General features: G+C 42.1%; 1 protein-coding gene across 13 annotated transcripts in view; it reads left to right on the plus strand.

Moving 5' to 3' along the window:
* MYO9A (myosin IXA) overlaps positions 1 to 26056 on the plus strand; it is a 465931-nt gene that overhangs the window by 43111 nt on the left and 396764 nt on the right. For 9 of the 13 annotated variants that reach the window (XM_074965918.1, XM_074965915.1, XM_074965922.1 and 6 more), the window contains exon 2: positions 23370 to 23491. The exons of 3 other annotated variants lie outside the window; for them this stretch is intronic. The gene's annotated coding sequence lies outside the window, so the exon portion shown is untranslated. Of the gene's footprint in view, positions 1 to 16104; positions 16202 to 23369; positions 23492 to 26056 lie in introns of all 13 variants that reach the window. One more of the 13 variants, XM_074965917.1, reaches the window with a different exon arrangement.

Consider the following 26056-nt stretch of genomic DNA (forward strand, 5'->3'; position numbering starts at 1 on the left):
CTCTGCAGCGCTGGCTGACAGTCTACTTGCCAAGATGCTGTCAGTTAGACTCAGTGGTAAGAGTGCCCTCTTATGTCTCAGTGTATGTGTAGGCGTTCCGTTTGCCCACCCACAGCTGACTCTCTCAGTAGTAACAGATGCTTTGGCTCTGGGACGGGGAACCCACCTGGGTTCTCTACAATGCGGGGTCTGTGGTCCTCAGAGGATTTAGCTTTACACATCAATATCAGAGAACTGAAAGCTGTCAGACTGGCATGCAAAGTATTCCTATTGCAGATTAGGGGAAGCAGCCTGTTAGTCTTCACAGACAACACAGTGGCAATGTTTTACCTCAACAAGTGGGGGGAGACTGCTCTTCTCCAGTCTGTCAAGAAGTGTCTCGACTATGGGAGCTCCGTATTGCCAGCTCAATAGATATTGAAACATCTTACCTGCCAGGCATATAGAACAACCTAGCAGACCACCTGAGTAGATTTATGGGTCACCGCATGTGCAGATATAGCCAGATGCATCTTCCAGCCATGGGGGTTTCCCCAAGTGAGGCCATTTGCGACAAAGTCCAACAGAAACTGTCATCAGTTCCGCTCCTTGGCGGGGGGAGGGGAGTTACAGCCCAGGGTCTGTAACAGATGCCTTTTTACTGACGTGGTCAGGCAGATTTCTCTAAGCTTTTCCACCAATCTTACTCATTCACAGGGTATTACTAAAGACAAGACAGGACCAGGCCAGAGTCATACTTACAGCCCCAGTATGGGCCCATCAGCACTGGTTCTCCAGTGTCCTGGTGCGGTCAGTGAAACCTCCAATTTCACTTCCACTAATTAGAATTCCACTAATTAGTCTGCCCTAATCTCCCAGGCTCATGATCACTTATTCCATTCAAGCATACAATCTCTTCACTTAGCTGCATGGATGTGCTACGGCTAGATGCTAGAGAGCATGCTTGCTTGAAAGACATACAAGACGTCTTGCTAAATAGTAAAAAGCCTTCTACAAGAGCTATTTCCCTTGCTAAATGGAGTTTTTCTATCTGGTCTCACCAGTATGGGGTATCACCAGCCAGTTCTTCAGTTCAATGTATTCTGGACTACTTATTATACCTGAAACACCAAGTTTGTCAGATAGGTCCATTAAAGTACATCTGGCTGCTCCTGCAGCGTTCCATCTTAAAGTGAACAATTGTTCTATTTTCTCCGATGGTCCATAAGGTCTTTAAAGGGCTTAGTCAAATTATACCCTCCATTGCAAGACCCCGTTCCCCCATGGGATCTAAACTTAGTATTGTCAAGACTTTTGGGTCCGCATTTTAACCGTTGGCTGCCTGCCTGCTGCTGCATCTGTCACGGAAAGTGGCATTATTAGTGGCCATTACCTCATCCAGAAGAATAGGGGAACTGAGGGCATTAATGTTGGGACCTCCATATACAATTTTTTTAAAGGATAAGGTTTAACCTGCGTCCTCATCTGAAGTTTGTCCCAAAGGTGGTTTCCTCTTTCCACATCAACCAGCCAATTTATTTGCCTGTATTCTATCCAAAACCACATACAACCAGGGAAGAAGAGCGTTTGCATACGTTGGAGGTAAGAGGAGTCTTGGTGTTTTGGACAGAACCAGACACTTTCAAAAATCCTCCCAGCTGTTTGTAGCAGAGGCAGAAAAAGTAAGAGGTCAATCAGTTTCCACCCAGATAATTTCTTCTTGGACATATCCTGCATATCCATGTGCTATGACTTGGCTAATGTTGCTCCACCTGACAGTCGCAGCTCATTCAACAAGGTCACAATCAGTGTTCATGCCTTTCTGGCGTAAGTTCCAAACGCAATATTTGTAGAAGAGCATCCTGGTCCTTAGGCCACACATTTGCCTCCCACTATGCTGTGGCCCAAGACTTCAGAGTTGATGCTAGAGTTGTTCTCCAATCTTTATTGAAATATTCCAGTCCCACTTCCAGTCTTACAGCTTGTGAGTCACCAAGAGTGGAAAGCACATGTGCAATCACTTGAAGAAAAAATGGTTGCTAACCTGTGCTGTAACTATTGTTCTTCAATATGTGTGTTGCACATGTCCATTCCATCACCCACCCTCCTATCCCATCTTCATTGAAGTTACGACAAGAAGGAACTGAGGGAGAACTAGTGGAGGCTGTTCCCTTTACACCCCCATGCAGTGGTGCTCAGCAGCAGTGGGAGCTCGAGCCGCCCATGGGTACCATTGAGGAAAAAAAATTTCGATGGCTATAAGGTGGGGACACCAACACTGAGTGGAACTGACATGCAACACATGTCAAAGAACAGTTACAGACATGTTAGTAACCATTTTGTCCTGTGGTTCACTGGGGGAAGGAGACCAAAGCCCTGAGGTAAGTGGGGAAGCGGGATACCGGGAGGAAGCACGAGCAGGAGCGTGTGAGAGGGGAGGGTTCCTGTCTCATACTGAGAATGAGGGGCGATCAGCAGGTTATCTCAAGTGCCTATATACAAATGCACAAAGCCTGGGAAACAAGCAGGGAGAACTGGAGGTCCTGGCAAAGTCAGGGAATTATGATGTGATTGGAATAACAGAGACTTGGTGGGATAACTCTCACGACTGGAGTACTGTCATGGATGGGTATAAACTGTTCAGGAAGGACAGGGAGGCCAGAAAAGCTGGGGGAGTTGCACTGTATGTAAGGGAACAGTATGACTGCTCAGAGCTCAAGTATGAAACTGCAGAAAAACCTGAGTCTCTGGATTAAGTTTAGAAGCATGAGCAACAAGGGTGATGTCGTGGTGGGAGTCTGCTATAGACCACCGGACCAGGGGGATGAGGTGGACGAGGCTTTCTTCCGGCAACTTACAGAAGCTACTAGATCGCACGCCCTGGTTCTCATGGGCGACTTCAGTCATCCTGATATCTGCTGGGAGAGGAATAAAGCGGTGCACAGACAATCCAGGAAGTTTTTGGAAACTGTAGGGGACAATTTCCTGGTGCAAGTGCTGGAGGAACCAACTAGGGGCGGAGCTTTTCTTGACCTGCTGCTCACAAACCAGGAAGAATTAGTAGGGGAAGCAAAAGTGGATGGGAACCTGGGAGGCAGTGACCATGAGATGGTCGAGTTCAGGATCCTGACACAGGGAAGAAAGGTAAGCAGCAGGATACGGACCCTGGACTTCAGGAAAGCAGACTTTGACTCCCTCCGGGAACTGATGGACAGGATCCCCTGGGAGAATAACATGAGGGGGAAAGGAGTCCAGGAGAGCTGGCTGTATTTTAAAGAATCCTTATTGTGGTTACAGGGACAAACCATCCCGATGTGTAGAAAGAATAGTAAATATGGCAGGCGACCAGCCTGGCTTAACAGTGAAATCCTTGCAGATCTTAAACACAAAAAAGAGGCTTACAAGAAGTGGAAGACTGGACAAATGACCAGGGATGAGTATAAAAATATTACTCGGGCATGTAGGAGTGAAATCAGGAAGGCTAAATCACACCTGGAGTTGCAGCTAGCGAGAGATGTTAAGAGTAACAAGAAGGGTTTCTTCAGGTATGTTGGCAACAAGAGGAAAGTCAAGGAAAGTGTGGGCCCCTTACTGAATGAGGGAGGCAACCTAGTGACTGAGGATGTGGAAAAAGCTAATGTACTCAGTGCTTTTTTTGCCTCTGTCTTCACGAACAAGGTCAGCTCCCAGACTACTGCACTGGGCAGCACAGCATGGGGAGGAGGTGGCCAGCCCTCTGTGGAGAAAGAAGTGGTTCGGGACTATTTAGAAAAGCTGGACGTGCACAAGTCCATGGGGCCGGATGTGTTGCATCTGAGAGTGGTAAAGGAATTGGCGGATGTGATTGCAGAGCCATTGGCCATTATCTTTTGAAAACACATGGTGATTGGGGGAAGTCCCGGAAGACTGGAAAAAGGCTAATGTAGTGCCAATCTTTAAAGAAGGGAAGAAGAAGGATCCTGGGAACTACAGGCCAGTCAGCCTCACCTCAGTCCCCGGAAAAATCATGGAGCATGTCCTCAAGGAATCAATTCTGAAGCACTTAGAGGAGAGGAAAGTGATCAGGAACAGTCAGCATGGATTCACCAAGGGCAAGTCATGCCTGACTAATCTAATTGCCTTCTGTGATGAGATAACTGGTTCTGTGGATGAAGGGAAAGCAGTGGACGTGTTATTCCTTGTCTTTAACAAAGCTTTTGACACGGTCTCCCACAGTATTCTTGTCAGCAAGTTAAAGTAGTATGGGCTGGATGGATGCACTACAATGTGGGTAGAAAGTTGGCTAGATTGTCGGGCTCAACGGGTAGTGATGAATGGCTCCATGTCTAGTTGGCAGCCGGTATCTAGTGGAGTGCCCCAAGGGTCGGTCCTGGGGCCAGTTTTGTTCAATATCTTCTTAAATGATCTGGAGGATGGTGTGGATTGCACCCTCAGCAAGTTTGCGGATGACACTAAACTGGGAGGAGTGGTAGATACGCTGGAGGGTAGGGATAGGATACAGAGGGCCCTAGACAAATTGGAGGATTGGGCCAAAAGAAATCTGAGGTTCAACAAGGGCAAGTGCAGAGTCCTGCACTTAGGACGGAAGAATCCAATGCACCGCTACAGACTAAGCACCAAATGGCTAGGCAGCAGTTCTGCAGAGAAGGACCTAGGGGTGACAGTGGACGAGAAGCTGGATATGAGTCAACAGTGTGCCCTTGTTGCCAAGAAGGCCAATGGCATTTTGGAGTGTATAAGTAGGGGCATTGCCAGCAGATCGAGGGACGTGATCGTTCCCCTCTATTTGACATTGGTGAGGCCTCATCTGGAGTACTGTGTCCAGTTTTGGGCCCCATACTACAAGAAGGATGTGGAGAAATTGGAGAGAGTCCGGCGAAGGGCAACAAAAATGATTAGGGGTCTGGAACACATGACTTATGAGGAGAGGCTGAGGGAACTGGGATTGTTTAGTCTACGGAAGAGAAGAATGAGGGGGGATTTGATAGCTGCTTTTAACTACCTGAAAGGTGGATCCAAAGAGGATGGATCTAGACTATTCTCAGTGATAGCAGATGACAGGACAAGGAGTAATGGTCTCAAGTTGCAGTGGGGGAGGTTTAGGTTGGATATTAGGAAAAACTTTTTCACTAGGAGGGTGGTGAAACACTGGAATGTGTTACCTAGGGAGGTGGTGGAATCCCCTTTCTTAGAAGTTTTTAAGGTCAGGCTTGACAAAGCCCTGGCTGGGATGATTTAGTTGGGGATTGGTCCTGCTTTGAGCAGGGGGTTGGACTAGATGACCTCCAGAGGTCCCTTCCAACTCTGATATTCTATGATTCTATGATCTCATCTTTCATTTAAATACAAAATATACCAAATCTAGAGATGTAAATAACGTGTAAAAACAGTAACCGTGTAACCAATTAAAATTCTATCGGTTTCACAGTTAAACATTCAGCAGGTTGGCAGTCTGGAGGGACCTTGGGTGAGCTGGGATGGTGGGGGCCAGCAGCCCCAAATGACCCCGGGCATACTGGGATGCCGGACGGCAGCAGCGCCCCAGCACGGAATGGCAGCCGGGATGGCGAGCGTGCCGGGATGTTGGACGGCAGCAGAGTTTTAGGTGTGGCGGCAGCCTGGAGGGACCCCGGCCGCGTGGGGCCGGCAGCTGGGACTCTGGGCAGAGTTTAATTGTTAACTGAAACCGATAAGCATCAAGCTTATTGGTTAACCGGTTAAACTCTTACATCCCTAGTATAATCCTCATGATGTGGAGAAATGCTGGAAAATAAGACCAGTGTGTGCTCTGAAGATCAAACCCCTGAAGAACAAAAACCAGATGGCAAACAATGAACCCCCTTTAAAAAAAAAACAAAAAACCCTCATGATTTTTGAAGCCAATCCCATGACTTTTTGGAGCTGCACTCATGACTTTTAATTGCTGGGGATTTGGTGATGATGTGTTGCTAAATTTGACCATGTAAGTTTCAGTGAATTGTGTGTGGAAGCCTTATTGAAAGAATTCCAGGGGAGAGTAAAAAAGCAATTCTGCTGGGAGCAATAAGAATTAAGTGAGATGTTCTCAAAGTTTCTGCTTGAATGGTTCAGAATTAACAGGAAAAACAAATCTATTGTGCAGACTCCAAATTTGAAATACTCACAACTTTAAAACTACTAAACTAATTTTCTTAAATGAGTGTGATCATTTAGATCACTATCGAAAGCCAGGTTTGAACTTTCTCCATGCAACTGAGTTTCAGATAACTAAAAAATGGTTGAAACATGTTTTCCAAAAAACCCCCCACCTTTGTGCTGAGACCAAGCATAGAAAAATTCATCACCAAAGGATTTTATTTGTGAAAGTTGAGTGGAGCTATTTTGCCATGTCAGATATTCCAGAATTTCCTGCTGTATTCAGGACTCAAATGACTTCTTTACGCTGCTAGGGCCTCTTGCGGAGGGGAGAGGAGGACAGAGAAATAGTAGAGCAGTACAGATTCTTTTTGAAAAAGTCATTTGAATCAGAAATCTAATGGTGCTCTTTCTCCATAAAGAGTCACTATATCCGGCTGCATATGTTTATAGTCATTTGTACAGGTGGGGAAATCTTTCATCTTTTCTCTTTCCTTGCCTTTTTGGAAAATTAACCAAACATGTAAATTGCAGCGTAAATTCAGAAGCAACCACATCTTAATCTAGAAGTATTTGAGAAATAGCATGTGTGTAATTTATTGGTACCTTTTGGATTATTCATTAGCATCTGTTTTTTAATACGCTTACGCTCAGTAGAAAGTGGAAATATCTCGGATATGACCGTTACGTTTCTTGGAAATAGTAATCCAAAGGTCTTTGGAGATACACAATTGCACAATTCCATCCTCCGTTTCAAATACCCTTGTTAGCAGCAATCTTTGAGCTTTTTTGTAAAACTGACAAATACCAAATAGTCGTGCATCTGATTGAAGCTGAAAGATAGCATCTGCTCTGCGACTGACCTATTATTACTGTACTGTGACTGAGCAGGCTGCAAGTTGAATGGATGGTTTGTTGCATGTTATAGCTTCAGGCAGCTGCCTGTTGTGTCGAGTGCTGCTGTCCTAATGTTTCTAATTCTGCCAGTGAAATGGAGTACAAATAATTTAAAAAATCAATAGGTTAAATCTCTGAATGCCTTCTTTTTCTCCCACATGCTGCTGTTTTCCCTATCATTTCATAATGAACTTGCTGTGCCTCAAGGGGAAAAAAATGAGCTAATTTTGTTTGCTCATCTTACTTAATACTTGTGTTGCTGGATGCCCCTGATATTTCTTGGACATGGAAGTTCTGTCACTTGTTTATCTGAATGGCTAATGTGGTCATATGTAATCTGAAAGTAGTTTTCAGTTTTAATTTTTAAGTACCCTTTTCTCCTCACCCTTCCACTTAAATTCCATTTTAAAGGAAAATGATTGTTTCAGACTAAAAGCAGGGATCTTGATTTAATTGAACAAGTAAATATTTAAAATGAGATTTGTATTACTGTATTGCATAGGAACTCTACTCATGGACCAGCAACCCATTGTGGCAAGCGCTGTACAAACACAGAACAAAGATGGTCCTTGCATGAAGGAGCTTGCAATGGGGGAGTACAACAAAGCAATGAGGCATTAGTCACAGCACAGCAGCAGCCCCTAACTGTTGTAAAGTACGTTTTTGTAGGCATCGCCCCAAAGGAGGAGGCATTTGGAAATGGATGATGAGGGATTTTTGTGGTTGTTTATGGCAGCAGTTCTCAAGCCCGGGATCCAAGGCCCCCTGGGGGGTCACAAGCAGGTTTCAGGGGCTCCGCTAAGCTTGGACGGCATTAGACTCACTGAAGCCCACAGCAGAAAGCCGAAGTCCTGCTGCCCCAAGCCCTGCCACCTGGGACTGAAGCTGAAACCTGAGCAACATAGCTTTGCAGGGCCTGCTGTGATGTGCGGCCCTGGGCAATTGCCCTGCTTGCTATCCTGTAATGCCAGCCCTGACTTTTTTATACAGGGGTGCTGGAACAATTTGTATAGTGGGGGTGCTGAGAGCTATTGAACCAAACTGTCAACCCTGTATACCACTTCAGGGTTGGAAACCACTTCAAGTCAGGGGGTGTGGCTGCACCCCTACTTCTGGCACCTATGCTTTTATATGCAGAAACACAACTGTTGTGGCACAGGTGGGCCATGGACTTTTTATAGCATGCTGGGGGGCAGTGGCTTGGAAAGAAAAAGGCTGAGAACCCCTGGCTTATGAGGAACACCTCCCAGTTGTGAGGAACCTTGAATTTATATGGATTATTGAAACTTATGCTGCCGAAGGAAAAAAATTCTAAATATGTAACACTGAATGTGTATCTAAATAGAGAACAGGACTCAAGCAACTAAAGAAATTTAAGGTTTCAGAGTAACAGCCGTGTTAGTCTGTATTTGCAAAAAGAAAAGGAGTACTTGTGGCACCTTAGAGACTAACCAATTTATTTGAGCATGAGCTTTCGTGAGCTACAGCTCACTTCATCGGATGCATACTGTGGAAATTGCAGAAGACATTATTATATACACAGACACCATGAAACAATACCTCCTCCCACCCCACTCTCCTGCTGGTAATAGCTTATCTAAAGTGATCATCAAGATGGGCCATTTCCAGCACAAATCCAGGTTTTCTCACCCTCCGCCCCCCCACAGACAAACTCACTCTCTTGCTGGTAATAGCCCATCCAAAGTGAGCACTCTCTTCACAATGTGTATGATAATCAAGGTGGGCCATTTCCTGCAGGAATCCAGGTTCTCTCACCCCCCTCCAAAAACCACACACACAAACTCTCCTTACAACGTGCATGAAAATCAAGGTGGGCCATTTCCAGCACAAATACAGGTTTTCTCACCCCCCCCACCCCCATACACACACACACACTCACTCCACTAGCAGTCACCTTCAGCCCCCAACTAAAACCCCTCCAACGCATTATTAAGGATCTAAAACCTATCCTGAAGGATGACCCAACTCTCTCTCAAATCTTGGGAGACAGGCCAGTCCTTGCCTACAGACAGCCCCCAACCTGAAGCAAATACTCACCAACAACCACATACCACACAACAGAACCACTAACCCAGGAACCTATCCTTGCAACAAAGCCCGTTGCCAACTGTGCCCACATATCTATTCAGGGGACACCATCACAGGGCCTAATAACATCAGCCACACTATCAGAGGCTCGTTCATCTGCACATCCACCAATGTGATATATGCCATCATGTGCCAGCAATGCCCCTCTGCCATGTACATTGGTCAAACTGGACAGTCTCTACGTAAAAGAATAAATGGACACAAATCAGATGTCAAGAATTATAACATTCATAAGCCAGTCGGAGAACACTTCAATCTCTCTGGTCATGCAATCAGAGACATAAAGGTCGCTATCTTACAACAAAAAAACTTCAAATCCAGAGTCCAGCGAGAAACTGCTGAATTGGAATTCATTTGCAAATTGGATACTATTAATTTAGGCTTAAATAGAGACTGGGAGTGGCTAAGTCATTATGCAAGGTAGCCTATTTCCCCCTGTTTTTTCCTACTCCCCCCCCCCCCCCCGGCCTTCTGGTTAAACTTGGATTTATGCTGGAAGTGGCCCACCTTGATTGTCATGCACATTGTGAGGAGAGTGGTCAGTTTGGATAGGCTATTACCAGCAGGAGAGTGAGTTTGTGTGTGTATGGGGGTGGGGGGGTGAGAAAACCTGTATTTGTGCTGGAAATGGCCCACCTTGATTTTCATGCACGTTGTAAGGAGAGTTTGTGTGTGTGGTTTTTGGAGGGGGGTGAGAGAACCTGGATTCCTGCAGGAAATGACCCACCTTGATTATCATACACATTGTGAAGAGAGTGCTCACTTTGGATGGGCTATTACCAGCAAGAGAGTGAGTTTGTCTGTGGGGGGGGCGGAGGGTGAGAAAACCTGGATTTGTGCTGGAAATGGCCCATCTTGATGATCACTTTAGATAAGCTATTACCAGCAGGAGAGTGGGGTGGGAGGAGGTATTGTTTCATGGTGTCTGTGTATATAATAATGTCTTCTGCAATTTCCACAGTATGCATCCGATGAAGTGAGCTGTAGCTCACGAAAGCTCATGCTCAAATAAATTGGTTAGTCTCTAAGGTGCCACAAGTACTCCTTTTCTTTTTAAAGAAATTTAAGTTATTTATCTAGGACCCTTGTGAAAAGTTGCTCTGTTTTGTCTCTGATGGCTGTCCAGAAAATTTACAATCCTGTGACACTTACTGAAAATAACAAGGAATATATAATCCCTCTTTCATAGTGAATATTCCATTTTATAAAACAAGTTCTAACATTTATAGGTGAATTTGAGCTATTCTGAAGAGAAAGATACTGTACTATTTTAGCTCCCATTCTTCAGATGGGCAAAATTATCTTTGTTGATACCCAGAGCTGGCCGACAGGATATCAGGGAATGGTTCATGACTCCCTTCTGAATTACCTTTTGCTCAAATCAAAATAGAAAAAGATTAATCCATTCTGCTATTCTATATAGGTTCTTATACCGCACTCATCGAGTACCTTCAATTAGTGCGTTCAGCAATGTGATTGACACCTATCATGGTGTTTGTTCTCTTTTCCTCTCTCCAAGGGGAGAAATGTGTGCAGTTGAGCATCTTGTTTTGGGAAGATTTTTAAAAATATGGATGTTGCTATGTATTTGTTAGAGAAGGCAGGTTAAAGAAATGACTTGCACTTGGACTGGAAGCTGGTGAGGTTTTTGAGAGTCCTTAGTTCCTGGGGTATTCATTCCATAGCCTTGAACCAGACCTTGAGAAAGTACTGTTTCCCACGCAGATGAGCTTTACCCTTATTATAGGAAGTCGCACTGTGCCAGAGGAGTGAAGTTATTGACCATGGTCTTCATCCTGGAGCTTTAGGCAATCTTTTAGATAACCAGGACCTCAAAGCCTGCGCAACAGTATGTAATGATCAAGGTATCAGCCTTCATATAGAAGGTACTCAATGGGGGGACCAACTTAACAGGAAAGGGGTTGCATTACGTTCTGATGGTTGAAGGCCCAAACTTATCTTTACAGAGGTTTTCAAGCAGAGAAATTAGAATAAAGGAGGAGTCTCTTTTACAGTGGCAGCCCCATGTTTCTGTAATGGCTGCACATTCTTTCCCAAGCCCTTCTCTTGGGTACTTGGAAGTAGGAGAAATATGATCTGAACAGTTTCAGATTTATGGAAGATTTTTTTAAAAATACACCTTAAAGAACAAACTAAAAACATTTTATTCTGATAATCAAAACTAAGGTACAGTAGTTTGTCAAAGTTCACCTTTGGAGGAATATACTTGTTTTAGAAAAAAACGTGATTTTAGTACAACTTTGTTACCCATTTAAGATTTTATCCGCAATTAATTTTAGAGCTTTCTCTATGATTATTAGGAATCGTTGCTGTTATCTTTTATAAAGAAATGTGTTACCAAAGGGAAGGTTTTAATGGTCTTAGTGGATTTAGGAACTGGTGAATGCTGATCTTGTAACAGTCTTTTAGTAGAGTAGTCTGCCTTATTTACTTTGGCCAACAGCATATTTTACCTTTCTGATTCTACCTTTGATAGCAAAGCCTGCAATCAAAAAATGTTTCTTTTCCCACAGGATATATAACAGTATTTGTTTAAAATGTGGAATATGTAAAGCTACACTCCTGTTAGTTCATCTGTGCAGCCAAATTCACAAAATGTAGTAAAACCTGCAGATTAAACAGGAAACGTGTAAGGAGAACAGTCTATACCTTCTCATTGGGAAATCCAGATAGAATAGGTATGTAATTTAAAAAAAAAAAAGTAATGTCAATATAAATTTATTTTTTATATCATTTGAATATGGCAAGAAATGCTGTTTCAGGAGCTACAAATTAAATTTTGTTCAGGTGTTTTTTCAAGACTGTTTGTTTTATTAATGAGACCTGTATGCGATGGCTAAAATCAAGGTGTGACACAGATGTATTTCAACCTCTGTGAAAGTAGTAGTATTGATCACCTGTTGTACTATTGCTGTGGAGGCATTGGGATAGTTTAATACACAGCTCCTGGCATTGGAGTGGGGAGGGGGGGATCCTGGTGTGGGTGGAGGGAGCAGTTGGGCGGGCTACATGGAATTCCTAGCATGAGGGTTGTGTATGTTGCATAGGGTTCCTGAAATAGAAGGGGATGGGAATGTGGCTCAGAAGGATCTTGGGGTGGAGGGAGAAGGGAATGGAGGAATCCAATGTCCTCAGCCTATTGAAGGAACAAAGTGCAGTAGTTTTTCCTAAGTAGATGACTGAGATAGAACACTAAAGTTGAGACTGCAGTCATGGTTGTGGCTTGAACTTGAGCTCACCTATCCGAGCTAACTTGGGTCCTGGAACAGTGAAGCAAGATGTGACAGCACAAACTTGAGCAAGGGCTAGCCCTATGAGTAACCAACCTGGGTTCCAGGTGAGCTTTTACAGCTTGTGCTGCCAGGACTTCACTGTTCCGGGACCCAGGCTAGCTAGATTAAAGTTAGCTCAGATATGATTTCTCAAGCTGCAGTCACACCCAGTGCATGCAATCTAGATGTACCCTAAGACTTCTGATGATGAAATACCCTTGCCTATAATGGTCTAATAATTTTTCGGCCTTGATTTGAAGGCTTCAGAAATAGTTGACACTATCCTTCAATAACTGTTAACAAATAACTTCTTAAAATCCATGGCAACCTGAACATACTGAGGACTCGTCACTGAAATGTTCTGTAATAAGACAGACACCCAAATCTTACATGGAGAATGTTTGGACTTGTGTGGAAGATCTCAAAGAAAAAAATTAACAGATAAGGAAAAATTCTTGTATACAGTTCAAAAGTTGGCACCTATCAAAGAAATGAGTCACTGTAGTATGGGCATCCATACTACTGCCTGAAGTACTTTCTGCAAATGTCACAGCTGAATATTCTTGTGCAAATCTATCCTTCAATGGTTAACAAATGCACGAGCAGAAGCCCAGGAAGTGGCTTTGAAAATATTATTTAAAGATGCTTCTCTTCTTTCTGCCCTTGAAGGTCCTATTGAGCATACAGAGTGAGCTTTAAAAGTTTCTATTTTTGTTTGTTTTGCTGCAACATAAACCTCTCTGACCACTTCCTGAAGCCATCTAACAATGGCGGATCTAGAGGCTGTTTGACCTTTAAGTAAAGTAATGGTGCTGGTTGAAAAGTCTTACTGCCTAAACTGATATCTTTGTATGCAAAGTCTGTAGGGCCCCGTGGACATCCAGGCAATGTAGGCTTCTTGGGTTTGAGACAGAATATGTATAGTGTGATTTCTAGGTTCAGGTAAAAGACCATTTTGGGGGCCCTGAATTCTAGCACAATCCTTAGCCTGACCTTCCTCTGGGAAAAAATCATATGTCTGGGTATGGGAAAGGACCTATAATTCTTCTATTCTCGTTGCTGAATATACTGCCACTAGAAGATCCCAGGGCAACTTTTTTCTCTGAAGTTCAAATGAGGGAACTATAAGAATATTCAGCATCAAGTTCAAGGCCTGTTTGTGAACCAGGGAACTAGTTACAGTCTCTGCTTAACTTCTGCTTCTAGAGGCCTGGAAACATCAGGCTGCCAGTCTGAGACTGTCCATGGAGCCTCTGAATGCTGCAATTGTTGCTGCTTGAACTTTAATAGAACTAGCACTCAGGTCTAAGATGAGGTCATCTTGCTGAAAATCTGGTATGACTTGCACCATGTCCTTGATCAGCTTTATCCTCACTTTGTCACACCAGCTTACAAAGGTTTTCGAAACCCTAAAGTTTGCTTTGGAAGTCATTGGCTTACTTGACAACAGCATCATAATAGAGATCCTTTCATCTGGTAAGCCTCTTTTCAGGCTCATGCACTTTACCGCAAGGCCAAGAACATGCAAGCCATGCTGGATCCTACCTTACATGAACAGGTATCAAATTAATAGCCTGAGACCTGGGGCCACAGGCATGATCACTAGTTCTGGGTACCATGGCCGCCTTGGCCAGTCTGGAGGTATAAGTATGAAGGCTCCTTTTGACTAGGGAGGTGGTGTGGATAGACCACTGGACTGGGACTCAAAAAAACCTGGGTTCTATTCATGGCTCAGCCCCTGCTGGGTGACTCTGGGCAAGTTACTTCACTCTCTGTGTCTCTACTTAGGAATATTAAATCTGACTTCCCTTTGTAAAGTAAAGGTCTGCTGATAAAAAGCCTTATAAAAGAGCTGTTGGTATTATCATCTGGCAGTGTTCTGTAGAATATGGATGGGGGTGAGCGTACATGAATTTGGATGCTCTAGGAATTCTATAGATCTTGTTCTGCATGTAGCTGCTGAAGAATTTTTTTTTTTTTTCTTGAATGCCTGGTTAGATGGCAACCTTAATTCTGGCACTTCCTGAATGTTGGGTGCACTTAAGGATTCATGGCTACTCATGCTTTGAACAGAAGAAAGACCACTTGTGCAAAGCAAAGCAGTCTCACTGACCCATAGTGTCTTGTCTTAATCCTTGTCTCTAGTGCTCTAGTCTAGGGTATGTCTACACGGGGATTAAAGCCCTCTAGCGTTGCTGTGGCTGGCCTCGGTCAGCTGACTCAGGCTGCAGGGCTAAAAATTGCTGGGTAGATCTTTTGGCTTGGGCTGGAGTCTGAGTTATGGGACACTCCACCCTTAAAGTCGTCCTTACAGCCGTTCTATCAGGACTTAACAGCCATCCCCAGCTGAGGCTTTTCCCTAGCTGTCTTCTGCTCCCTGCAAGTGTCTACCTCTCATGCCTTCTGCTGGACAGGTGTTGAGAGTGCCTTCCTCACCCTACTCCTGCCTGCTTTCCTGCCTAAGAGTATGTTGACAGAGTAAAGAAAACACAGCAAAGGGTCAGCTGACTCAAGGTGTGGGTCTGTTTCATTGCTGTATAGACATCTTGGCTCAGGCTGGAGCCTAGGATCCTGCAGAGTGGGAGGGTCCCAGAGCCCAAGCCTGGAAGTCTGTACAGCAATGGAACAGCCCCACAGCTCAAGCCCTGTGAGCCTGAGTTGGTTAGCATGGGCCAACCACGGGTGTCTAGGTGCGGTGTAGACCAGTGTTTCCCAAACTTTTCCTCTCGCACCTCTGCTTACCGGTAATGGAATGTGCCCACGTGCTTCCCCCACCTTCCCCGCCACCCCAAGCCAGGAGCTGGGCTTGGGCAGGGACCAAGTCGGGAGCGGGGCTGCAGAGCAGTGCTGTGGGTCAGGAGCAGGGCTGGGTGGCACTCCTGGACGTTTCTCCACGCTCCCTAGGGGCAGTGGTGGATTAGCCACTGGGCCCATGCCCAGAGGCCCCAGCCAGTTGGGGGCCCCCCGGAAAAATGGGCACCCTGGTGCTCCAAACCCATTCCGCCTGCCCGGCGCTTCTGCCAGGGAGCGGGCTCGGGGCACGGGGGCTTCCCCCACTCCCCAGCAGGAGTGGTTGATGGGGCAGGGCAAGCCCCCGTGCCCTGACCCCATTTTCCCGGTAGGAGCGGGGAGAAGGGAAGGACTGCAGGCGGAAGGGTTGGGGATGGGCCCCCACTTCCTCTGCCCCAGGACCCCACAAATCCCTAATCAGTCTCTGCCTAGGGGGTGCACCCCAGTTTGGAGTCCCCACTGGAGTCCCGGCACCGAGGAAGGACTCCTCCAAGGAGCACTGGCGCCGCTCTCCAGCCCGTAAGGCCAGTGCCACCAGGTGACACCATTTGCAGTCCCTGGTGCCGCATAAGCAAAAGAAGGCGGACAGGGGACGTTTACCTGTCAAGAAGCTGCGAGGGGATTCCAGTGGGGTGCGTCGTCTGGTGGGATACCCGCGGTCTGGACCTCAAGAACTGGTGCCGTTGACTCCAGCCCTAAGTAGACACACGCTGAGAGAGTCAGGAGGCTTTATTTACAATTTCCTGTAGATCCATGGCTGGTAGCAGGCATATGACCTACTATTACAGCTCCTTCTTTTAAATGCCCAGAAGACCTGGGACAAGCACATGTACCCTAAAGCCCAGTGCCCTGTTACAGGCCCCCTTGTACATATGCATTACGATACAGCCTTCAATTACATGATCACATGCTCTTTTTCCAGAAGAACACGCAGATGAAGTGTCAGTGACTGCACATGGCAATTTACTAGCGTCAGCCTGTCCAGACATTGGTCAGAGTATGAAGCTTCACCAAGAAAGGTAATGACAAATAACATAACAGATGACTAGTAGGAGAGAGAGGAAGTATTGCCCATTGGTTACTGCACTGATTTAGAATGTGAGAGACCTGGGTTCAATTATCTGTTCCACACTGGAATTCCTGTGTGACCTTGAGCAAGTCACTTAGTCTCTCTGTAAAATGAGGATAATAATGGTTCTCTCTCTCTCAGAGGTGTTATGAGGATAAATACATTAAAGATTGTGAAGTGCTTTGAGATCTACTGATGAGAAGCCCACCTTGATTATCACTACAAAAGGTTTTTTTCTCTTCTGCTGGTAATAGCTCAACTTACCTGATCACTCTCGTTACAGTGTGTATGGTAACACCCATTGTTTCATGTTCTCTGTGTATATAAAATCTCCCCAGTGTATTTTCCACTGCATGCATCCGATGAAGTGAGCTGTAGCTCACAAAAGCTTATGCTCAAATAAATTTGTTAGTCTCTAAGGTGCCACAAGTACTCCTTTTCTTTTTGCGGATACAGACTAACACGGCTGCTACTCTGAAACCTATATAAGAAGTAGGCATTGTTATTGTTTACTAAATTCAGTGGGAGTTAGGTGCCTAACTCCTCGAAAATCCCAGTCTTCATTATTTGTGACAGTATTCACATAAGATGAAAAGACTATCAGAGATTATTTGGGGATGTTGTCACTGATCTTCTACAGGATTTTCTAGAACTCCTCTCAAAAACCACCTGGGGATTTTTCTTGCTCTTTTCACCTACTCTTCTCTAAAGGGCAACCATTGCTATGGTATATTGGTGTCTCATAATCAGTTTTAAATTAAACAAATCCAAAAATGAGTCATCCAAAGGGATGACCCAATAACTATATGCAGCCTAGGCTTTGCTGCGTGTAATGAACTAGTTAATTAAAAGTGTAAGAGGTGAGCCTTTCATAGGACCCTGAAGATGGTCAAGCTCTAACAGAGCATTGATTGAGTAGGCTTCCCAGGCAAGAGCAGTCTGGTAAAAATTCCGAATCATAATCTGGAAAATTCAGTTTCTGTAGAAGTGAAAGCATGCCCCAGCTGTCATGATGGTTGTGAGAGAGTGTAAGGCAATGTCTCAAACAGCAGACCACCTCATTGTCCATATAATCCCAGACATGTGCAGTGATATTCATACCTAGAGTGGAGAGGGCTTTTGATAAGGCATTTTCTTTTCATTCTCCAGATAATTTCAACCTTTATGATGTGTGTGGGGGTCGTCATGCTGGAAGACAAATCCCACGGTCATTTAATCTCCTACCTAAAAGCATTGCTTGAAGGATTAGGATGTTTGTATTTTGAGCAATGTGTGTCTCTGAATGCATCCGATGAAGTGAGCTGTAGCTCACGAAAGCTCATGCTCAAATAAATTGGTTAGTCTCTGTGGTGCCACAAGTACTCCTTTTCTTTCTTCTGTTTCAGTTTCCCCCAGCGTGTTCTTTGAGATTCAGCTTCTAAACAGTAGATACTACGCTGCTTTATGGCTTTTTGTGTGCATGTGTCAAATATCATTCGTCAAACAATCTACTGTTTCCGTGCTTTCTATTCTACTGTGTATGTACACATACCACTCCTATGAGAACTAGCTAAACATTCTCAGTACAAGTGTTCTATAAAGCTATTAGAATGTTAGTGTAGATATGAGTCAGATACCCTTTCTTTCATTTTTTTATGTAACCATCCCATGTCTTTCCCTTTTTCTTCTCTCCATTTCCTGTCTGAAAGGGATGCCTTTGAAGAATAGCAGCAGCAGTAGCTTTGATAGCAAGTAGACTTTCAAAAATGTGTGCATTTTATGACTACACACATCTTAAGTGTCTTTATCAAGGATGTATTCTGGATGGCCGACTGCCTTTCCCTGCTGCCGGTTGGCATCCACTAATCTGTGATTTCACTAGTGAGCATTAGTCCTATTCTGTTTTACACTTTGCAGACAATGTGCATAAAGTGTGTCAGTAAAAAGGCATAGCACTATTCTTTCTCTGGGTCCTGATATGAACAGATATGTGTATTTTTATGGTGAAATATGTTTAACTCCTTTTATTGGATTATAATAATGGCATTAATGTTATTCAAACCATACAAAATACGTTATTTGTTAAAAAGAAACAGAAAACATTAACAGGTTGTAATTAAATTGTAATTCACATGAATATAGAGGAATGGAGGAAAGAGAAAAGTGATGATCCAAAAACATTTTCCCTTAACTTTTGTATGCGTTCTGGCAAACAAACTACATTTAGTGGCAGTTAAGGTTGTGACAGCACACAGTGCATCCACCCAAAACCTTAAACAAATGGAAATAAGAAGTCAGGAGGATTTGTGCATTCCTTTCCACCTTCATGCTGCCTACAAAGCTATAGATAATGTACGCCACGACCCCATAAGGCTTTCATTTCCAACTACAACAGCTCCCAACACCCCCCGCTCCCCCAAAAAACCAACATACCACAAATTCATCAAACTTGCACTCTGATGCAAAACTTTAAAGTGTGTGCACTGATTTTTTTCTATTCTTGGAAGTGAGTGGTGGTGTTCATACTGCAACAGAGAGATCACCAAATTTGGTGGGTTTTCTTGATGTTTTCTTGATGTACATGTTTTCTGTGCCATTATGGGAAACATTTTATAAAATGCTCTGTAGACAAACACTACTTGTTGTGTACAACCGATATTGTTGCCTCTCATGTGCTGATTTCTAGAATATCAAGATACCCCAAAAGGGGTATAAAGAAAAGGTTTTGCTTATCTGGGACTGGGCAGTTGGTGCTGTAGTACAGGGGGTTTGCAAGATAATTAGTATTTATAGAATGAACATAGCTGGATCAGGAATGAAATTAGCAATATTAATATTTAAATTGTCACCTGTAGATTTCAGACTCAACCCTCTATCGAAATCAGTGGAGCAACACATCTCTGTTATTGTTTCAGACTCTTAGCAGACACAGGAAGTCAATGCTGCATCAGTTTGCACTCGGGTCACATTGTCAATTTTCTAGAATTAGCTAGTAATTTTTTTTAATGAAAGCGAAGATACTGGAGCAGATTCCTGTTGCAAGTGGTGAATTCTGGAGTTAAGTGGCTCTGGTTACAACCATTTCTATTATGCACTATATGGTATATAATAAAGTTTGTGTGGTTGCAGTCTGTACTCATGCTTTTATGCTCAATTTCCACATGCAGGATAGCTCAAAAGTAGATAGTTCTTTTATTGTGTTACTACTACTAATAGAAGTGAGTGAAGTGTAGAAGGAGGAGGGTCTTTTCTCATTTTTGAGATCAGATTGTCCTTTCTACTAGATGATTGTGTATTGCTATAGCAATTATATTTAATATTTTTCCATATGTAAATATAAAAAGGGGAGATGGGGGCAAGTATTACGTTTTCCTTTCATGTTTTGCCTACCTGCCCAGCTTAATAATAGTGACAATTTACTTATTTTTCTCTGAGACTGAATGCTTTCCAGGAAGATTTGATTTTTAATTTTTTTTGTTTTTTGTTTTTATATCATTGCTGTAGGATGAGTTAATACATAAAAAGGTAAATAAACCCAGCCATACAGGGCAAATATTAAATGTATTACATAAGCCGTTTCCACCCTGTGAATGACATTTTAAAGTAGGAACTTGTTTTTCTAAATCTGTCTGTCTATCTCTCAAAGTTCTCAGTCTAATGTTTTGTTGGGTTTAGCGTTAATCTTTGTAGGTATTTGAATATTTCCCTAGTCAAATTTCTCAACTAGACTTGTAACTTAAAGATAATGCAGGCTTCTTTCTGTCAAGTCACCTGTTACATATTTTATGAGTGCTAAAGAACCTTCATAGATGTTTGTTTTTTGTTCACCCTGGAGCTCTTTGCATGAGTAAGGATTGCATCTATGTTTATAATGCCACTTTCAGAAAATATTCCTACCAATTTTATTTTTCAGAATTAGCATAGATCAATTAAAAGAAGAAAAAACTTTAATTGACTGTAATGATGCACTTGATTTTTGCTGAGGTGCAAAAAGCATTTCCCCCCTCTTCCAGGTAAAATTTAGTGCTTGTGTAATATGCTAGAATGACATCACTATACCTCTAAGTCTGTGCTTTACATAGTAGGTGCAGGTGAGCAGTGGAAGTTCCCAGTACTGTCCTACCAGTCTGCCTCCGCTCAGTTCTGGGAGGACCACTAATGATTGAGAGTAATTGAATATTCATGGCCTATGCAGTCCTTGGCCGCTCTGCTAAAACAGCTAACAAGGCCATTTTGCTCTGGCAATAATGATTTTTAGCGAAGTTGGCATCTGTGATACTTCGGGGAGTTTCTAGCTTTTTGGGGTGCTAGAAAAAGTCTGACTTTAGCCTCATATTTTACCATGCATCAAGGCACAGTACTTCAGAGTTTAATAGACACCATGTTGTGGCATGGTGCTTGCTTACTTGACAGTGTCATTTTACGGCTGCAGGGTTTTTCCTTGACATGCTTGGATTTATCACAAAAGATGTATTTAATCCACTGTTTGTGCCACTCATTGTATATCACCATACATCCCTGTATTTGGAAGATTTTTTTTTCCTGCAAGTGCCAGATTTAGCAAAAGTATCTGGCTTCTGTGCCACACAAGCCAACCTTTTTTTCCCAGTGTCTTCAGCCATATGGGTTAGCTAGATGCATTATTTTTTGCTGAATTGGGCCATAAGTGCATAGAATGTTTTGGCAATAAATTCTAAATGACTTTTTCTTAAGTTTGACAATTTAATATCTTAAAACATTCAGACTCGTTCATACTAGAGAGATTGACGTGGAAGCTCATCCTTCTGATCTGGTTTATTATGTTCTAGTCTTGAAGCTCCCTCCCACTCTTACAAGAATGTGGAATAGTTACTGTTCTCAATCATGGACTAGATGCTCCCCTGGGATTTCTTGAAATGAGCTTCATACTGGTCCTCATAGTGGGCTAGGTACCTCTCCCCCCTTCTCACTGTAATAATATGAGCTGGTTACTGCTGTACTATCTGAAGTACCTGTGTTGCAATTTTAGCTAAACAAGAACTTTTCTACATGGTCAGTGAAAGCATGAGCCATTCAGTGTGGTTCTACTCTGAAAAGAGACTGTAAAAATGATATTGTGAGATTCCATGTTTGTGTGTGCTCAGTTTACAAGTAGCAGTATGTTTTGTTATGTTTTTAAATTGCCTGCTAATGTTTTATTACCAGTCAAAAAGATTCTGCAGGCCAGATTCTGTCCTCAGCTCTTCGCAACTGTGTTTTCTTCATTGAGGTAGTACAGCTATAAAATAGGCTAGAATTTGACTTTCAACTGGAATTTAGTTAACTATTTTTAATTTATGTGTAAGAAGGAAATTAGAATCCAGATTGTTTTGTTGGCTGTCTAGTCCATTCAGGGAAAACTTATTTTTGTCTTTAAAGTTAGCATATATGGCTGAATATAATCAGGGATCGGAATTAGTTACTAAGAAATTGCTATTTCTACATAGTTACTTTCCAGAATAGAAATATACTTTAAATTTGTATTAATTTCCAAGGTTTGATGGTTTTTGTAACCTTTTTGGTGGAAAAGGTTAGAAGGTAGAACCTGCCTCTATTTCTCAATGCATTTTATGTTGTCCCTCTATGTAGATTATAATCTCCTTGGTGAAGTCCCAGATTGTCTTGTGTCTTGTACAGCACTAAACTCAATGACTTTCAATAAATAACCTTTTTCAAGTGCATTTTTTAAAGTTACCTTTTGGTTTGTAAAAAAAATTAAAACAAACTGTGGGCTCTTTACCAGGAAGATGTTGATTTTTTTTTTTTTTTTTTTTTGGTTTGAATTCATATCTGAGAAATTTTGGGGGATAAGCTCTCTAAAATGTAAATAACTGGTGCTATGCCTTAACCTGTAGGTTAACTGATCATCTGATATGTTTAATCCATTCCAGAATTAACTAGTTGTGAAATCTGCCATGAAGTAAACTACATTTTAAAGCATTTTGAAAGCCCCTCTCAAAAAGGAGGTAGATTCTGTTGGACGGCTTGCTGAAACAGATAATCTGTTCTAAGAGGATGAGTAACAGTGCAATTTGTTTGCATTTGATTACGAATTGTTACCAACGTTTGTTCCGTTTGTTCACTTGGCATAAAGGGAGCTGTGGAAAGCATGCAACCATGTTTATCATACCCCACTTAATAGCCTTTGTGTGGAGCTATGCAAAAGTTAAGGGTGAGGTTTTGGGGAATAAAAGAGAATTACCAGTTTAAAAGTTTCCAGGAAAGCTTGGTTCATGATAGTGAGTGAACCTCTGGAATCTTTTTTTATAAGCCACCCTCCCCATCCCCCCATGTAACAAACTGCTTTTCCTTATTCTTTAGGGGTTTGAAGTTGCTTAATAAGTATTTAAAAGTGGTTAAATTAAGACTTGTAGGTTGGGAGGTATTGAGCACATGTAGTTTTGCAGAAACGTCTTAGGTATATATGTTTAATGTTAAGAAAATTGTTCTAATTCACTTAATACACTAAAATTTAGAGCATCACCTGGGTGTTTCCTTGCAAAGCAATTTTCTATAATTTTTTTAAATCTTATTTTATTGTACACTGTCAACGGTGTAGAAATACACTATGCGATTTATGGTAGTGAGCTCGGGTGAAGTGGGTGGATCTTGCTAGGAAGAAAGGATGGTGCATGATGTCATCTCCTCCTTCCTTTCAGTATAAGATTCTACTACAGCCTTGAGCAGCTGGCAAGGCTGCGTAGCTGTTTAACGGAACATGCTGCTGAGCACTGATTTGCCTTTGTTTTTTTTTCTGTGATACTGTTTCATGAAATAATTTGCCTTCCTATTTCGATCTACAGCACAAACTGGAGAGAGCAGAAAGTGATAGTGAGACTGGGGCAAAAACGCACGTTTGTTTCACAGTTAATTGAGAGCTGTCTTCAATGGTAATGTGCAGATGTTGAAATCTATATGAACAGCTGAAGGATTTAAAAAAAAAAAAAGCTGCATTGTGCTGTAGCCGAGTTGGTGCATGTTGTGGAAGTAAGAAGTGTCATAACAGAGAGACCGAACTTGGAACTGGCATTTGCAAAGAAGTTGAAAAGAAGAAAAGCTTTATACACAAAATTGCTGCTGGGGTTGCTGATCTTGCTCTTTTTTTTTTTTTTTGGTGAAAGTTATCAGTGTCTGAGAGTCCACAAGGAAAATATAGCTGCATCTTCATTGATGGGAGTGGAGCGAATTTCACTGCATGGTAAAGACTGGGAAATGATCTGGACAGAGACAGAAGACTTGGAGGGTACTGTAACAGTATACATTTATTTAACTGATTATTTTTACCATACAGATGTTAAAGAAATAGGAAAGTGGCACTCAGAGAATATGGTACAAGAAAAGTGTTTTGGAGAGCTAGCTGTTTGGTAAGCTAGATATGCAGAAAGATGTGTTAACATGTCTGTATTGCCAGCCCCAATGTTCAAAAAACGTGAGTCAGGCTCCAAAAAATTACAATTGACTTAAAAATAATTTTTTTAAATTACATTTTGGGATGTTTTCATTTGCTTTGTGGTGTTCTAGCCTTTAGGGGTACAGGTTTTCATGCTTTTATCCACATCCATGAGAGCTAGAAACATACTTTAAGAATGAAAGCTGAGATTTTCATGTATTCACATAACTCCAGGGAGCTGGGGGTTTAAAAATAGCACCAATTATTGCAAGACGCAATAAAATCACGAGTTGGGAGCACTGAAATATTTTATTTAAATCTAGTAATGATTGTAACAAAGATGCAGTTTAGAGAACTTTATCATTAGAGAGGTTTGAAAATGTTCCCTTTTCACTATGGATTATAATTGAGAAACATCTGTATTACCAGGGTAAATGAGAGAGCACCTATTTTACAGTGAAATAGTTTGATCTTGTCCAAGCACTGCCCAATTCCACTGGTGAATTTTTCAGTTATATCAAAGATCATAGTTAAAGGATTTGAAATTAACAAGAGATCACTTGACCTGATTTCTTAAATCTCAGTAACCTTTTGTGGAGTAAATTTTGTGTAGCAGTTTATGTATAGTTTCACCATTTGTAGCGTTGTTTGATTATTTTTTTTTAATAATTATTGCTATAGTCCTTTGCGGACAATACAAGAAATCCAATAGTTTGTTCATTTATATATATAAAATAGATTGAATTATCCTAGGATAGTGGCCTGCATACTGAGAATCAGGCTAATGAAAAAATGTAAATAGTAGAAATTTTGGAACTGAGTAAAATTGTTGTAGAAAAGACTCACTTCATTGGATGCTGTAGCTCACGAAAGCTTATGCTCAAATAAATTCGTTAGTCTCTAGGGTGCCACAAGTACTCCTTTTCTTTTTGCGAATACAGACTAACATGGCTGCTACTCTGAAACCAGTCAGTATTTGCCTAGTATGTTAATTCTTAACATACACATTAGGGGCTTGTCTTCACTTAAAATGCTGCAGTGGCTCCACTGTAGCACTTCAGTTGAAAACATTACCTACACTGACAGGAGGGGTTCTTCCATCAACATAGGTATTCCACCTCCCCAAGATGGGGTAGGTAGGTTGATGGGAGAAGTCTCCTTTTGACCTAGTACTCTCTATGCCCGGGGGTTAGGTCATTTTAAACATGTGCTTTGAATAGGAATGGACTGTGGAATCAGGCCCAAATAGATTTGTAAAGGTGGTTGTACTGCCAAGAGGGTGAGCTGAAGATCGTTTAGAAAGATTCTTCAAAACATAATAGAGAACATTCATTTTTATAAAGATCCTTCACTCTGACTATAGATGAGAGGTACTGTTATCAAAAAGCAGATTCTACTTTAGTTACCAGCAGCTGTTCAATTAGTCAGAAGGTTGAAATTCACATTGCAGAAATAAACAAAATTAAAATTCCATTAAGTCATTACTTCATTGAAAAACTACATGTGGCACCAACCTTATAGTACAAAAATATAATGTTGAATATGTAAGATTTATTTTAAACCCTTTACTTTTTCAGGCAATAAGTAGTATGGATTTGTGTGGAGTCCATGATTCTGAAGTAAAATGACAGTAGACATGTATAAGATAATAGGGAAGTATCCTTTCAGACTACTAATTTTACCACAGAGTCAGAAATATTTCTGAAGTGTGATTAGGGAAACCATTAAATGGGAGATATTTTCTGGAACTACTGTAGCTTCCTTCACAATGCATTCGTCCTTTCAGTCTGCGTGAGCTCTTTTATCAGGCTCACTTCGTCCTGCCCTGGACGTGAAGATAAAGGAAAGGTGTGTGTATATATAGTTGTCTTTAACTTTAAAATAAGTATCTCCACTCTCCACCCATGGCTGGGATCTCTCTTCCCACTTTTGAAGTCATCTGCTGAAGAGGTTCATACAGAGGACTCGGTCTTATTTCATTCTTTGAGGTTCACAGGTCTCAATTCTTAAATGTTTATGCAAGGAGTTTTTCCTCCATAATTTTTTTATCCTCTGTGGAACTGAACGTCCGTATCAGACACTGGGATAAACCTTCTTCATTACAATTATATATCGCCTAAACTACATTAAAAGAACATTAAGGTTATAAAGTCAAGCACTCAAAAGTTAGAAAACATCAAAAATTTTTTCCATTGAATGCATCCGATGAAGTGAGCTGTAGCTCACAAAAGCTTATGCTCAAATAAATTTGTTAGTCTCTAAGGTGCCACAAGTACTTCTTTTCTTTTATCAAAATTAAGGTGGCCATGCAACTTAATTCAGCCCCCTTGTGTGTGTGTATATATTGTAAATCTAGAATGACATGATCATATTCAATTTTTTCCACAGGACCTCTGCCTCATTCAGTATATGGGATGG

The sequence above is a fragment of the Natator depressus genome, chromosome 10 (assembly GCF_965152275.1).
Source record: "Natator depressus isolate rNatDep1 chromosome 10, rNatDep2.hap1, whole genome shotgun sequence".
NCBI lineage: Eukaryota > Metazoa > Chordata > Testudines > Cheloniidae > Natator > Natator depressus.